Source organism: Empidonax traillii, unplaced genomic scaffold, assembly GCF_003031625.1.
Source record: "Empidonax traillii isolate 1590-97213 ecotype Southwest subspecies unplaced genomic scaffold, ASM303162v1 scaffold1018:size752740, whole genome shotgun sequence".
NCBI lineage: Eukaryota > Metazoa > Chordata > Aves > Passeriformes > Tyrannidae > Empidonax > Empidonax traillii.
In genome coordinates this window covers 233,985-249,048 of record NW_020956211.1, presented here as the reverse complement: position 1 = coordinate 249,048, position 15,064 = coordinate 233,985, and positions in this window count along the sequence as shown.

Below are 15,064 nucleotides of genomic sequence, written 5' to 3'. Positions count from 1 at the left end.
CTCTTGGGGCTGGGCCTATGCAGGGCTGAGGGTTGGACTCCACGATCCTTGGGGGTCCCTCCCAGCTCAGCACATTCTGGGATTCTGTGAAATGTTCGAGGCATTGCTCCATTAGGGAATGTGGGGTCCCCCAAAGTATAAGGTGGGTTTCGTAGGAGTTTTGAATGCACTGTTCTTCATGTTAGAATGTGTATTTCTTTCTTGTGGTAATGAGACTCCCAGGAATACTAGTGGAGTTCACAGGAAGGACCATTCCTGATTCCAATGTTATCTGTAGAGCTGCTACAGCTTTCAGCCTTTTATATAGATGAGCACTTCTATCTCCATGAAGGAAAGGAAGGGACATCTGCGACTTGTGGACTGCAGGAAAGGGACTTGCTTTCTGTATTCATGAGCAGTTCACAGAATCCTAGAACCACAGAATGGTTTGGGTTAGAAGGGACCTTCAAGGTCATCCAGTTCCATCCCCCTGCCATGGGCAGGAACACCTTCCACGAGACCAGGCTGTTGGCTGTGCATGCTGCTCTCTGGGGAGGGTGGGGTGTGATTTGCAAGTCATTCAAACACTTCTTCCCCCAGTACTGGGCTGACATCTTCACTGTCACCCGTTACCACCACATAGGAAGGGATCACCTCCCTCTCTAGGCTGGACACAGTGAGGTGGGCAGGGGTTTCATCACGTAGAAATGGCAGGGAGCTGCTTTTAGAGGATCTATTGAACATCAGATCTCAGAAAGGTGTGGGGTACTACACTGGACTGCAATGCTTGCTTGTTCTCATCACAGTTCTCATAGATAGGCAGGTAGGTCTCTGCTTGCTGAAAGGAGTGTCTTGGGTGGGGAAAGGAATTGGGTTGCCTTGGGATTGCCCAGTGCTGGCTATGCTGGGCAGAACTGAAATGTGATCCTGCAAATCTGACCTCTCACAGGGAGGTTCAGAGCAAGGTCTGTGTTGTTCCCAAGCAGCTACAGTGAGAAGGTGGTGAGGGAACAGAGTCACAGGGCTGAGGGAGAATGACCAGAAGAGAAAGGTGCCCTACATTTGTGAGTACTATAACATGCACATAAAGTATTTCTCAGACTTACTGCAACTTATCCATAATTTAGATTTTAAATAATACACTATTTTTCCAATGCTGTAGACCAGAGACTTCACACCCTCACATGTGATCAAGCCAACAGAGTGAAGAGGTAATATGGGCAGAAGTCTAGTTACTGAGATCCAAATTCCTCCCGATTAAAAGTCTTCTGTGGTTACTGTAGTGGTTCTCTCACAGCCCTCAGCAGTTAAAACAAGAATTTCCCCCTGGTTGGTTTTTTTTTTTTCCCTGGGCACATATTGTCAGTTACTGGCAAGCTGATAGACTTTTATTTCATGCATAACTAAAGAAGTAGAAGTAGTATGAAGGAAGTTGGGGTACAGCTGATATCTACAGTAGAACTTACTTTAATTGAAAAGCAGTTCTAGTCAAATTTTTTTTTTTCTTCTCATAAGAAGGGGGGGGGGGAGAGAATTGTTTTCAAGCATTATTAAGCTTTTTTTTTTTTTCCTCCCAGAAGCTAAGAAAGCCATCTGTGAAAACCTGTTTGCATGTTTGTTTTCTACAATAAAATGCAAAATACTTCTTCCTGTTAGCAGATTATGCCATATGTCAGTCCCTGTAACAAAACCAGCATGTTTATTAATGAACCCAATCAGAGGCAAGGATTTAGAAAGATTTAAAGGAACTGACTTTCTAGTTCAATATTTTAGCGTAGAAAAACTTCTGGTCTGTTGTTCGTGTTGTACTTGGAAAACTCAGGCTTTGTTTTTTTGTATGAATTTGCTAAATTGGCAATGGAAAGAGAGCAGGAGGGAACTCTCTGGGAAAAGAAATCACACTGCGATCCCCACGTTCTGCATGCGTGAACCCCCAGCTGATTGTGATCAGCAGTTTATATGTGATTAATATTTAATTTGATTGGTATAGTTTTTTTTCTCCAGATAAGCTAATTAAGTAACTTGATGGAAAGGACACCCTTGTGCATTAATGTAGCAGCTTTTTGGTTTCTGTAGGGCAGACTAAACCTTGCTGAGTTACAGATGAGGTGGATTCTGCTTTCTCGACTGCGTAGTGAAGAGACCTGAATTCCATGGCGCTGGTTTTCTCTTCCCAGATTGCCTGAGGTTTGGGCTCACAGGATTGCTGCTGTGCTGAGAACTGTTTCACACATGATGAGGTGGCTGTGATAGCAGGAAAGGTAACCAGAGATTATCTGTTTGCCCCTTCACGTGGCAGGAGACTGTGCACGCTGAGAGCCTGGTTACATTCCTGGGAGCTTTGACTTCTCAAATAGACAAGGTTTATTATCAAGAGGGTTCAAAGCTTGGGTCTCAGCACACCAATCAATACTTTATCTTTAAACTCCAATACTGCCCTTACTGATTTAGATCTTCGTATAGTAGATCTCAGCTCAGGTACTTGGGCTGATAGTGCTGCTGGGAGGGAGATGGAGCGTTTCACTCCAGGCTGGGATTACTCAGGTTCCACCCAGGGCTGAGCAGCATTCACCAAATGGGATTTTAGGTTGCTCTGTGAGAATGTTTTATCCCTTCTTCTAAGTTTACAGTGAATTTATGATACTTTTAGTATGTGGTTTTGGAATATTCCATCACCTTCCCAAACCTTAAAAGCAGCAATAACAGTCTGATTTCTCACATGTGCTTCCAGGGTAACCACAGGAGAAGGGTGAAGGCCAGGTCTGTTTTCTGGCAGCAGACCACGGCTGGAAATGGATCCATTGGTTCCATAGGTAGAATACATTTCTCAGTGCTGAACTTCTTGCACTGAGACCTGGCTGGCCACTTACAAGGAGGATAATTGCATTAGCATCGTCAAAATTCATGTCTTGAGGCAGGAAAAGGTGTTCATTAGGTCAGTAGATGTATTTACTAATGCAACCCATGAAACAGCTTCCTGGGTGTACTTTGTGAAGAACACAGGAATGAAATTCCTCTTAACATTCCTCCAACTTTCTTACATCTAGTGAAAGGCTCCATAATTTAGTGCCTTTCTCAGAGGCATAATTCATCATGGAAGAAAACACTGAAAAATAAGTGACCTTTTTGAAAGGTCAGTTCATGTTTATGCGTCAGAAAAAGTCATGAGCGCAGGTTTGGAGCAAGACAAGGCTGTCCTAAAATAGCATTCCATTAATTGTTTAATCAGCCCATGCTTGTTATAGATTTGACATATTCTGTAGACAAATCAGGTCAGAGGTAACAGGTGATTCAGAGAAACAGATAAAACCCCTACTGAGCAGTGGAAAACATGCTTCTTACAAGAAAAATCTGAAACAAAAGCAAACTCCTTGAAACTGGAAAATTAATAACCTGACGAAGTTTTGCAGCCACCCTAAAAGCCCAGGATTCCTGGATTCCCACCCACCTGCTTCAGATTCCCCAACAAATACGTCAACCTTTATTTTTCTGCCTTGATTTTTTTTCTGCCTCCTTCTTAACATGTGCCTGTTGTGGAAGTGATCCTTGTTCCCTCTCTGGCTGCAGTGAGGGCCTGTATCCCACCCCAGAAGTGCCCCCTCAGGGAAGAGCCCTCGTGGCTGTGGCAGCCTCCCTCCACCCAGCAGGAATAGGTTAAAGCTCTGTGTTCCAGCCTTCCTCCCTGGAGGACTCCTCCTCTCTTTGAGGGTGGGAATAAAAGGCATCTGATCTGCTGTAGGAGCAGGATCAGAGGGGCTGCCTGGCCTGGTGACACCCTGATTGCAGGGGACAATCCTGCAATCCCTGAGGACAGTGGCTGTGGGTTACCCAGATCTGAGAGGAGCAGTGGTCATGTAGAATTTTTATTCATGCGTTGTTTCCAGCAGTAGGGAGGCATCCACATCTCCACTCTGTGCCTAAATGCCCACCAGCTGATTCCCCTCCCATGCCAGCCCCAGCCAAGCTCTCCCCTCTCAGCGCACGCCAGAGCTCTGCCTCCCAGCGCTTCTCCTGCACCCTCCTGATTCCCGTTCCTGCTCCTGAACTTTGTCAGCTCTCCAGTTCAGCTGCCCAAATGGGAAGCGGGCTGGCAGCCCGAGGTGCAGCTGAGGAACAGGCAATTCCTGAGGGCTGCTGCTGGAACGGGGAACGTGCACAGTCATTTCTCTTGACCATCAGCGCTGAGCGGCGGTGGCACCGAGCAGGGAGCCTTTTACGTCTGGTGCATGGCAGAGCAGTGTTGTTATTCTGGCTGCATAGCTTGGCTTGTTATTGAGCACATGCTTTGCAGATTAGCCTGTTTGTATAGCCAATCGAACATGTGCTCCATTAAAAATTAAAACATCCTGTTTTAAGGATGGAGCAGGAGACATCAGCTGCCACTGTGTAGCAGACATGGAAAGCCCCCAGAGCCCATTACCATAGGTTACAGCAAATGTTAATCAGTGCCAATGCAGTTAAATAATGCAGTTCGTGCAGATGGCAGCTACTACATCTACTCACAGATGTGTCCTCGAGTCCCTGAGGTTGCTGTATCACAGGAGTTGTCGGGAACAGTCAGATCCGATGCTGACTGTGGGTATCACCTTTGTGTTTGTGCCACAGATACCAGCCAGAGGAAAGGCAGCCATGCCTGGGACTGAGGAAGGAGGTCAGGAACACACCAGAGGGTAGCATGGGGCTGGACCTGAACTCAAATAGAACAATAAGCAAATCTGTGTCCTTCACAGGTTGGGATTTTTTTGCCAGGTGTGTTTACCTTCACACAGACAAATCGGTGTCACTGGAGATCTGGATCCGCAGCCCAGCTTTTGAACTGTGGATATTTGTGATCATTGCATATATTGTAGTCACTCCATGTGTGCAGGGGGGGCAGAGAAGAGGATCTCAGCCTGTGTGCACCACTCAGACTTCATTTGGGATTTTTGTATCCTTGCTCATCTCTGCAGAACTGACTCTGCAGTTGACTGTTCACATCATCTCTAGGTCACACACAGCACAGGTGTTCTGTGCCAGCTTGCCATCTTGTCCTACCTCAGAAGAAGTAATTTATTTACCTTTTCAGCTGTTTATGTTCAGTATGTGTGTTTATGAAAAGGAGTGTGCAAATCTATATGACATGCAAGAGTTTGCAGATGAAAGTTGTGCTACAAGTATAAATATTGTTTCTAAGATGTGTCATGCTGTTCAGCAGGTACTGAGAGGAAAAAAACATTGCAAGTCAAAAAGCTAAAAAGCACTTATTTTTCTTTTTTCACATCTCAGGGCATCCTTCATCATTTATTTGAGTTTCAGGTCTGTGTCACTGGTAAATGTTTTTTATCCCAAATCTAGGGATTTCTTAACAGCTTTTAAAAAGGCTTGTCTCTTTTTTTAAAGAAGGTTCTGTCTGCAGATGTTGTGTTCTGGTGGAAAAGCTTGAAAAAATGAAAAATTGTAATCAGTTAAGCACTTGGCTTTTTCTCAGCTTTTGCTTAGTTCATTGAGGACACAGCCATTAGAGATCAGCTTTCTAAAATGCATAGATTGGATATTTTCTTATTTCCATGTGACTTCCCCATTACTTTGAGTGCAGGTGTCCTGTCTGCAAGGCCCAGCATTTAACACTCGTTGTTGCAATGGCTACATCTGTGTTTTCTGTGGAAGACCAGCTTCAAACCAGCCATCTGCAGTGAGCCTGGGTTGAGCCATTTGCTTGTTACAACTGTCTGATATCTTGAACCTGCAGTAAGACTGTCAAACTCCCCCCATCCCATCCCATCCCATCCCATCCCATCCCATCCCATCCCATCCCATCCCATCCCATCCCATCCCATCCCATCCCATCCCATCCCATCCCATCCCATTGGATAGCACACCATGCCTACATCCCATCACTTGCAAGGAACTGTTTGCAGGGAACTGCACAAGTGCAGGGAGGTTGGTGTAGAGATCTGAGAGCATAATGCATTTTGGTTATTTGAATTTAGTTCTCAAGGCTATAAAATGGGACTTGGGACTCAGGGGACTCATTTTTTCCTCAATAGTTTCATCTTTTAACCATTAATTGTCAGCTAGGCCGTGTGGGATGAGCGTTCTGCTGTGACCATGCTTCTGTCAATTAATAATGGAACGTATCCAAAGTTTATCTGTAGCAATCATTCATACCATCTGGCAATACAAATTAGATGATTTTGAAGGCAGTCTACAAACAGGCACGTTGTTCTAGGGACTGCCATAATTATATCTATCAAATATATAGAGGAAAAAAAATGTATTTAATGCATTTTTAAATAGCGTGTTGAGATCGGTATCCCCTGAGAGCGAGCTTGGTTCCCAGAGAGCAGAGGGAGCAGCACAGTTCCGTAGCCTTCCCACGTGCATGCATTAGCACTGCTCCCAAGGACAACCAGCCATTCTGGGGAATGAGCAGGGGATTATTTTCCTTGCCCGTTCTGGTGCTGGCCTCGCTCCCAAGCCTTACAACAGCGGTGCCCAATTAGTGGCAGACTGGGGACTGGCCAGAGATGACAATGAACCAGTCACAGGACAGATAGAAATGTTTTAACTGAGCTGCTGGATCAAAGCAGAGTGAGGAAGCCATTTGTGCAGCAGCAGCCTCACGTTACCCTGGCGTATTTGCAGCCTGTTTGATGCAGTCTGAGTTCCTGGCCTGGCTCATCCTCCCCCACGTGCACGGGTGTGATAGAGCCATGCTTGTTTTTCATACATGGAATATTCAGTCCTGGAATATCCTGAGTTGGAAGGGACCCACAAGGATCGTTGAGTCCAATCCTGACCAGTCTTTTCCACAGTGCTTGCCCAGACCAAGCGGTACCAGGTCCATCACGTGGTGGTGACACTCAGTAGGATGCACAGCCCTCCAGCAGCATCTCTGCTTCCCTCCCTTCCCTGAGGGAGGGCTGAGCCCCCCAGATGACTCCAAACACCCATGGGGTTGGATTGCCTGTGTGAGGATGGCTTTTACAGCTCCTTTGCCATAACTGCCTCAATGTGGAGAATCCGTGCAGGGATGTGTTCCCAGCTTCATTTGGGTCACAGCTATCCCTCAGGAGATCTCCACCTTGGAGAGGGATGGTGGTCTTTCCTCCTGAGCAGCTGAACCTGCTCTGTGCCTCCTGGCCAAGCTGAATGCCCTGAAGTTGCCAGACACAAGCCATGCTGGTCTCTTCGGGAAGTCCGTCTCATTACCGCTCTATCAGAGGTAGCATCAAAGACCTGGAACTGAAAGAAATGTGAAATATAGTTTATTCTCGTAATTATAGATGAGGAGTTGTAGTGCATCTGTGCACTCCTCAGTAAAGCAGCTGTTCTGCCCTTAGAAGGATATTTATAGACTATTGAAGGTAAACAATCCTGGCTTATTTCATATTGCGACTACATTTGCACCGAGTTTAACTACAATTTGATCAAGCAAGCTGCTTACATGTCAGCTTTACTCATACAAGATAGTTTTTCCTTGCTACTTCTGCTAAATAATCTCTGCCTAGTTTTCAGAAAAACCGTTTTGGTATTAGTAATTTCTTTTGAGTCTCAGTCAAGGAGTGAGTTGGTATAATATGCAAACCCATCCCCAATCTCCCAGTGATCAGCTTACAGCCTCCCCCGTGCAGTTTGAGGTGACTGTTTGATTGTGTGAGGTTTTTTGCTCTCCCAGTGTTTATTCCCTGTAGGTTCTCAGGTCTATTTAAATGGTTCAGCATCAGGATTTTCACATGTGTAATGAATTCCAGTGTTTAAAGCTCATAGGGCATTTGCAGAAGTTTAGTCAGTAGCTGATGAGTTAGCCCAGCCTTTCACTGCTTTTGCTGCTGTTCTCCCAGGAATGTGATTGACTGTGAGGGCGTTTACATTTACCTGGTGCATCAGCCTGTATCACAGTTACCACTGTATGGATAAAATAAATGTTTAGGTGCTCTTAAATATTAATTTTGCTGCTTCTTCTCTGATGTGAACTGATAGCGGTATTTCTGAAGCAATTCTTTTTAGCTGATGAAAACCTGAGTCAATTGGAAGTTTACCTTGGGTTTAGCACACACAATGACTGAAGAAGAATAAACTTGAGGCAGTGCAGTGTGTGAGCACAGAAATGAGTAAAACTGCTCAGGGGCTGCTGTTGCTGCCCAGATGATGCTGTGCTGGGAGAGCTGTGATGAGCTGTGGCTGCAGCCCTTCCCCGAGGGCCCTGCTGACCTGGAGCACCCTCTCTCCACTGAGGGAGCTGCAGTATCCATGGCAAAGGTATTTTGGGAACAAAGAAGCTGAACAGGTTTAACTTCTCTCTACAACATGCAGGTGTCTGTTCTATTCGGGGCCCTGATCCAGTAGCACTGAAGTCAATTAAAACCTTTTTTACTGACGGCGAATCAGGCACTAAAATCTCGTGAAACGTTCATTGTGTCTCAGTGTCATTTCTGAGGGGGTGGAGTCACTCCCCCATCCTACATGTGAGTGCTAAATGCCTCTGATGTCTCCACTGGTGTCAGCCTTTCCCCCTTGCTGTGTGTTTTACAACCAGTAACAAAAGCAGGATGGAAATGGGCCCCTTTGAGCTTGTTTGTGCTTATGCTCATCCTCTGCACTTTGGAAGGGGTTTTTCACTGCTCTTCTGAGTTGGGAATTTAAAGGAAAAGCAAACTGGTGTTGTGAAAATCATTGCCTTCCCTTGGCTTCCCTTAAGCAGAGTAGTTAGTCTACATCTGTTTCTGCTTCCTGTTTGCTCCAGAAAAAAAAAGAAATCAGTAATTTCAGTTTGCCAGTAGCACTTCTGTGCAGCCCTGAAAGTGTGATATTAAGCCACTTATTTTTATTAGGTCAAGCCTAACATGACCTGGCTTGCTGCTAAGGCAAGCCACCAGTCATAATTCAGAGATGTCACTGCAAAGCTCATTTTTTTAAAAAAACCCTTTAATTTCCATCAATTAATTTAAGAATAAAAGTATGCCTATGTGTAATATATAAAAACTTACATCTGGGTGTACATGGTTGCATGCATTTTGTGCATGAACTTGTATTTATTTTAAATGGATTTTTTAAAGTATTTTTATTTTATATATCTATGTTACTACAATCTTTACATGATTGGACACGGGAACATGCAGTGCCAGGAGACTGTCATTGTATTTGCTAGAGGTTTAAATTCATACCTTAAAACAAAATCACTGGAATCTCCCTGGTGTGTGTATGAGCCACCAACTTCAGCTTCAGATGTGATACTTCCACATGAAGAACACACAATGCTCTTGTGTGCTTGTATGTTTTAAAGCACCATTTACAAGCTTTAAGATACAATCAAATGACAGAAAATCTCCTTCTCCTGCTGAAGGCTGATTCTCAGGTAATCTGTATTAGAGAGTTTTGGAATTTAATTAAAAACTGATCCAAACTTGGATCTTCATTTGAATGTAGAGAGCAAAAGCACACATTCAAAAAAAACCTACATTGCACTGGGAATTCACAGCTTCAAGGTGAGTTGTCAGGGATGATGGATTCCTTAAAATCCCTCCTATTCTTTCGTCAGCAAAATAGCTGTTAAGTTTTTAAGGTATTAATCTGCTATGTGCATGGCACTGCTGTGCTGAGAGGTGCAAAGGTTTAACTGTTTTCCACTCTTTAAGCATCGCTGTCTTATCTTCAGAGCTAACTCGGCATGTCTGAAGTCCTGGAAAGCAGGTGATTGATCAAGGAATTTAGGAAACAGCTCCCTTGATAAAGCCAGGGAGGATATTTCCTAAGAGGGGCAGTGGGAGTGAGGAAAGCACGGAACTTATTTAACAAGCAAGGCTTGAGTTGGTTAATCTGCATAATACATCCAGTGGCATTAAGGCTGTCATCTTTGCATGGCACTCCGGGTTCGGAGCTGTCTTTCACTGTCGGTTCTAATAAAGAGCCTTGGTCAGCTCAAATTCCCTGGGAGCACAGAGTTATGTTTTGTGAACTACATGTGCCTGAGGCCTCTCATGCATGATTTAAACTGCTTTGTAAATGTCAATAGGTGGAAAAGCATTAGATCCCTTGTAGATTTCTCCAAATCCTCCAAGATGTGTACACCATGTATAAACCATGCTACAGTTTCAAGGCCACTGCAATCTCTACACTCGCCTAACTGGGGGTTTAAGGTATTGCCAGAAGCAAAATATCGGTGTATACATGATTTGATCCAGCCGGCCAATGAGACCCTTTATTGAGAAAACCTTTGCTCCCGTGGAAAGTCCCTCGTGATATTAAGTGGGCACACAGCATAAATGTTGAATGCCCTTCAAACTTTGTTGCTTTATGCTGTCTTTAAAAAAAAAAAGCAAAATGCATCCCTGCTCTGCCTGTGGAGCCTGCCTCTAAATGGAGGACACGGCAAAGCTCACATTTCCCTGCACCTTGGGGCAGAGGTGGAAATAGGACTTTGTAGGTTATGAAAGAAGTCAGCTTTTAATTAGGAGTGTGCTGTGTACTGGCAGAAGCCTCTGACTATCTGAAATAAATAAGAATCTGTTGCTAATGAGAAACTGTAGGGTCTCAGCTGGCTCTGGGGATTGACAATGTAGGTCACTGGTTTGAGCTGTGTGAGGAGCCGTTGCCATCTGACGCCAGTCAGTGACCTGTGTGGAGTCACAGCATCACAGAACCTGCTGAGCTGGGAGGGACCCACGAGGGTCATGGAGTCCAACCCTCAGCCCTGTTCAGTGCCCAACCACCCTCTGGGGGAAGAACCTTTTCCTGAGATGCCACCTGACGCTGCCCTGACACAGCTCCGGGTCATTCCGGGTGCCAGCCCAGTTCCCAGCAGTCAGGGGCACACACTGCACAGCCACGGCCGTGCTGGGGGCTCAGGACAGGCCTGGCAGAGACACCAAGCACTGGTGGGGCTCTCAGGTGCTGAACTGGCTACTCACCCCTGGCACAGATCCCCCAGGTTGGGCTCGATGCATCCTGGGAACAGTGTGAGGACACTGAGGGTTTGCTGAATGAGGAGGGAGCCAGCTGCCAGGGCTGTCACCAAGGACCATGAGTGCTAAATTAGCTGAGAAAAACACACTGATAGAAGAATTCAGCTATCAGTGACATTCATCAGTGTGGCCAAGGGTGAGCATGACACTTGGGTACCAGTAAATCGCTATTTTGAAACCTATGAGCTGGAAAGATGTTGATTTGTTCTTCAGTTCAGGGAATAAATATCATCTCCATCCTGTTTTCAAACTCATGGGGAAAAGATCCATGCCCAGCTCCAAAAGACAGAAGCCCCACTCCTGGATCAGAAGTCCTTGAGCTTCAGAAGTTATGTGGAGGAATGGGTGAGTACTGCTGGTGTCTCTGTACCAGACAGGGATTTGAGCTGGTTAGCCTTCATGTCACTGATTTGTCTCACTCATCTGAGCTACTTTTTAGGTAGACAGCCACAATTATGTACCTTGAGTTACCTGAAGTGGGCTCTTTCTCTTTTCTTAGCAATGTAAAAATATATTCTTTGTGTCCAGTTCTTTCTGTTGAATTAGTCACCCTTTATTTACCATGTAAAAAGTTGATCTGTGTAGCTGAGTCCATGCTTTGTGCTTTCATTGTGGTTGCTGTTGTGTGATGGCAGCTTGTCTTTTCCTGGAGGGGGAACACAACAAACAGCTCGAACAACCCTCAGCCTGTGGAGTCAGTTGTGGAAAAGGGAACTGCCTGAGCCAGGTGTTGGGGGCCAGAGCAAGACTCCAGCTGGCACTGAGCAGGTTAAGCATAAGATCAGCCATAGTCCTGTTTCTCCTTCCTCATTGTCTGTGGACGAAAAGTTGCATCTCATCACCAGGAGCATGAGTAGGCCAACAGAGCAGCAGATACCCCTTCCCAGTTGAGAATTGCAGCAAAAAAGCCACAATCATCTCCTGGTTTCTACTGTAAAAGGGACCTGGGACTCCTCATGTTGCCTGAGATCTTCCTGGACCTCTGTTTTGCCTGCAGTGGCCTCTGGTATTACCTGACAGTTCAGCAATAGTGTGGGACCTTCACATTATTCTCCCATTCTGGTTTCCTATGGGTCATGATCCCACTTTCCATTCCTTTCCACTCACCTCTGGGCTGTGTTTCCAAAGCTGTTTACAATTTACAGTTCTGTTATTATCAGCAGGAACTTCTAAGAGTGCTGAATGGCTTCTCAGAGAGTTGATCCATCCTGCAGAGTGCTGTCAAGTCTTTCACAGCTCCCCAGAGCTTTGCCATCACCATGGCCCCTGGAAGCCACAGCTCCAACATCCCTGCCCTTCAGGTGCTTTCAGAGCTCAGCCATTCTGGCTGCAAGCTTGGTTAAAAATATAACAGTATAACAGCATAATGGAGAGGCTTCTTTTTATTACACTACCTGTTTGAATGCTGGGATTCCCCAGGGAACCTCTGGCTTTCCACCTGCCTTCTGCACAAAGGTGGCTTTGGTCTCAGGTGTTTTTGTGCTATGGTGCTTTCACCATCTTGAAGACCAAGAACTCAATGTCTTACTTCCTTTTGCAATCACAGCCGTTGCTGTTGCCAGGACAGTGACCCACCTGCCCACAGAGCTTCCCGTGCCCATCCCTTTCATCACTGTTCCATCTTCCACTTTCATCACTCTGTTCCACTGGTTTCAGAGACTAAATATTGCATTTGCTGCTCAATATTGGTTATCCTTCAGTGGCTCATGGAGACAAGCAGAACTGCTATTTATAGATTTACTTTCTGAGTAGTTCAGTGCAGTCAGTCCTGACACACTGTCCCAGTAATCTGATCAGCCATGCTGCTTTTAAATGCAGGGCTGGGCCTTGGCCTCTGTCGGGAGGTGACAGCTGTCAGATACAGATAGTAGGCTGCAGATCCTGGCTGCTAAAACCCACTCATTCATTCCTGTTACAGATCATTGCCCACAGCTTGAAACCATGCTTTACAGTCCACCGATTAGCTGGCAAGAGATCTACATACTGTATTAGCAAGGTCAGCCAGGGAGATAAAGGCTAAAACCTCAGCCCAGCTGAACTATTTTTAAGCTGATAGCCACATGCACTGGCTGCTGGTTTGTTTTCCTCCCTGCTCCATTGTATCACACCAGTACAATTAGGGAAAAAATAAACACTGGAAGAGACTCAGCCTTGCAGGGTGTCCTTCTCTGTCGTTCTGCCAGTGGTGGTGGGACACAGGTCTGCTGGAGGCATGTCATGCACTCAGCTGCCCGCTTGTGCTCCGAAGCCTGATGGAATTCCATGTTCTTTCTTGCTTCTTAAAATAGGGGAATTGGTTTCTTTTGCAGCACAGCGTGATGAAGTTCAGTTTGAAGGTACCATTGCTCAACCTGTTGGAAGATCTTTGCTCTGTAAGTTATTCAGGTTTGTGCTTGAGTTCACTTGGAGTCCCAGAAGGAGGAATGAGTTATCTCTTGTCTGTGTGTTATTTCCAAATGAACCTATTTCCTAGGCAGGAAGAGAGTTTGGGTTTAAATATGGATATTTTGCTTTGGATCATGTCTAAATTACATGGCTTGACAGGTACACACCAGGATTTGGAAAGCAAATATGATGTCTTTCAAGGAGAGAGGCAAAGAAAGAGCTTTTGAACACCATGAACACTCTGTTACCTTCTTGCTTTTTTACCAGATAAAGGACTTATAGAATCACAGAATGGTTTGGGTTGGAAAGGACCTTAAAGCCCATCTTGTTCCAACCCCCTGCCATGGGCAGGGACACCTTCCACCAGCCCAGGTTGCTCCAGCCTGGCCTTGGACACTTCCAGGGAAGGGGCAGCCACAGCTTCTCTGGGCACCCTGTGCCAGGGCCTGCCCACCCTCACAGGGAAGAATTCCTTCCCAATATCCCATCTAAACCTGCCCTCTGGCAGTGGGAAGCCATTCCCCTTGTTCTATCACTCCACACCCTTGTAAAAAGTCTCCAAATTTCTTGTTGGCTCCCTTTTTTCACTGCACTGCTGTTCTTACTTTCCAGCTTCAGCTTGCTAACCATGAACAACAAATTTGCTGGTTTTCTCTCAGATCCGTAGAAATGCTTTTATGACCCAACTGAAGTGTCTGTCTGAGCTAATGAACGTCATTTTTCTTTCTTCTAAAGAGGGCAGCATTTGCAGGAAGCCTCTGCACCTCCTGAATTGGTTCTGAGTGCTCACAGTGTAGCACTGCTGAGCCCTGATCCATGACTGGGGTGATCTGGTGTTATCCTGAATCACAGGATTATTCTGTACCTGTGGTATATTAATGACTTTAGGACAGATTAGCAATTGCCTTTGCCAGTCCAAACTGAACTATCCATTAAAGTTCTATGTAAAGCCTTCCTTGAGTTTTTGCATTTATTTTTAGTGCATCTATTAAAAAAAAACGATGGGGTTGGGTTCAAAGATGATGTGGACAAAGTGTTGGCTATTAATCATGTGGTACATGATAAAGTGGACTTTTGTCTTGCCCTGGCACACACCAGCAATCACTGCATTGGAAATCACTGTGGCAGGATGAGCCTGAGTGGGTGATGCCGAGTGTGTGCCCACCACCAAGACCTCAGACCAGTTAGGCCGTGTCAGACAGACTTTGAGAATGTGGGTCCTGCTGTCTGTATTCCATGCTAAGGTGATGCAAATACTTAAGAAGCTTTTTGAGTTAATACTTGTAGGTTTTGTAAAGCTTCTGAAGTGCTGAATCTGCAAAAAACTGTGCACACAAAGCATATGGATGTGTGTGGATGATGCACAACACAGGGCACGTACCCCTAACTGGCAGCTCCTGTTCCTCATTTAGGGGAGTGTTACACTTCTCACCTGTTTCTGTGATGTCAAGTTTCTGAACTTTTATTGAGCTGTCATAAAAGCAGCTTAGAAAGAAATCTTTCCCTGTTCAGGTGGGCAAGCCCTGGCACAGGCTGCCCAGAGAAGCTGTGGCTGCCCCATCCCTGGAAGTGTCCAAGGCCAGGTTGGAGCAACCTGGGCTAGTGGAAGGTGTCCCTGCCCAAGGCAGGGGGTGGAAGGAGATGATCTGTAAGGTTCTTTCCAACCCAAGCCATTCTGTGAGACTTCGACAGTTAATAAATGACCTCAGGAATCACATGAGAGTGTGGCATGAGCAGACAAGTGAGAACGAGAAGGA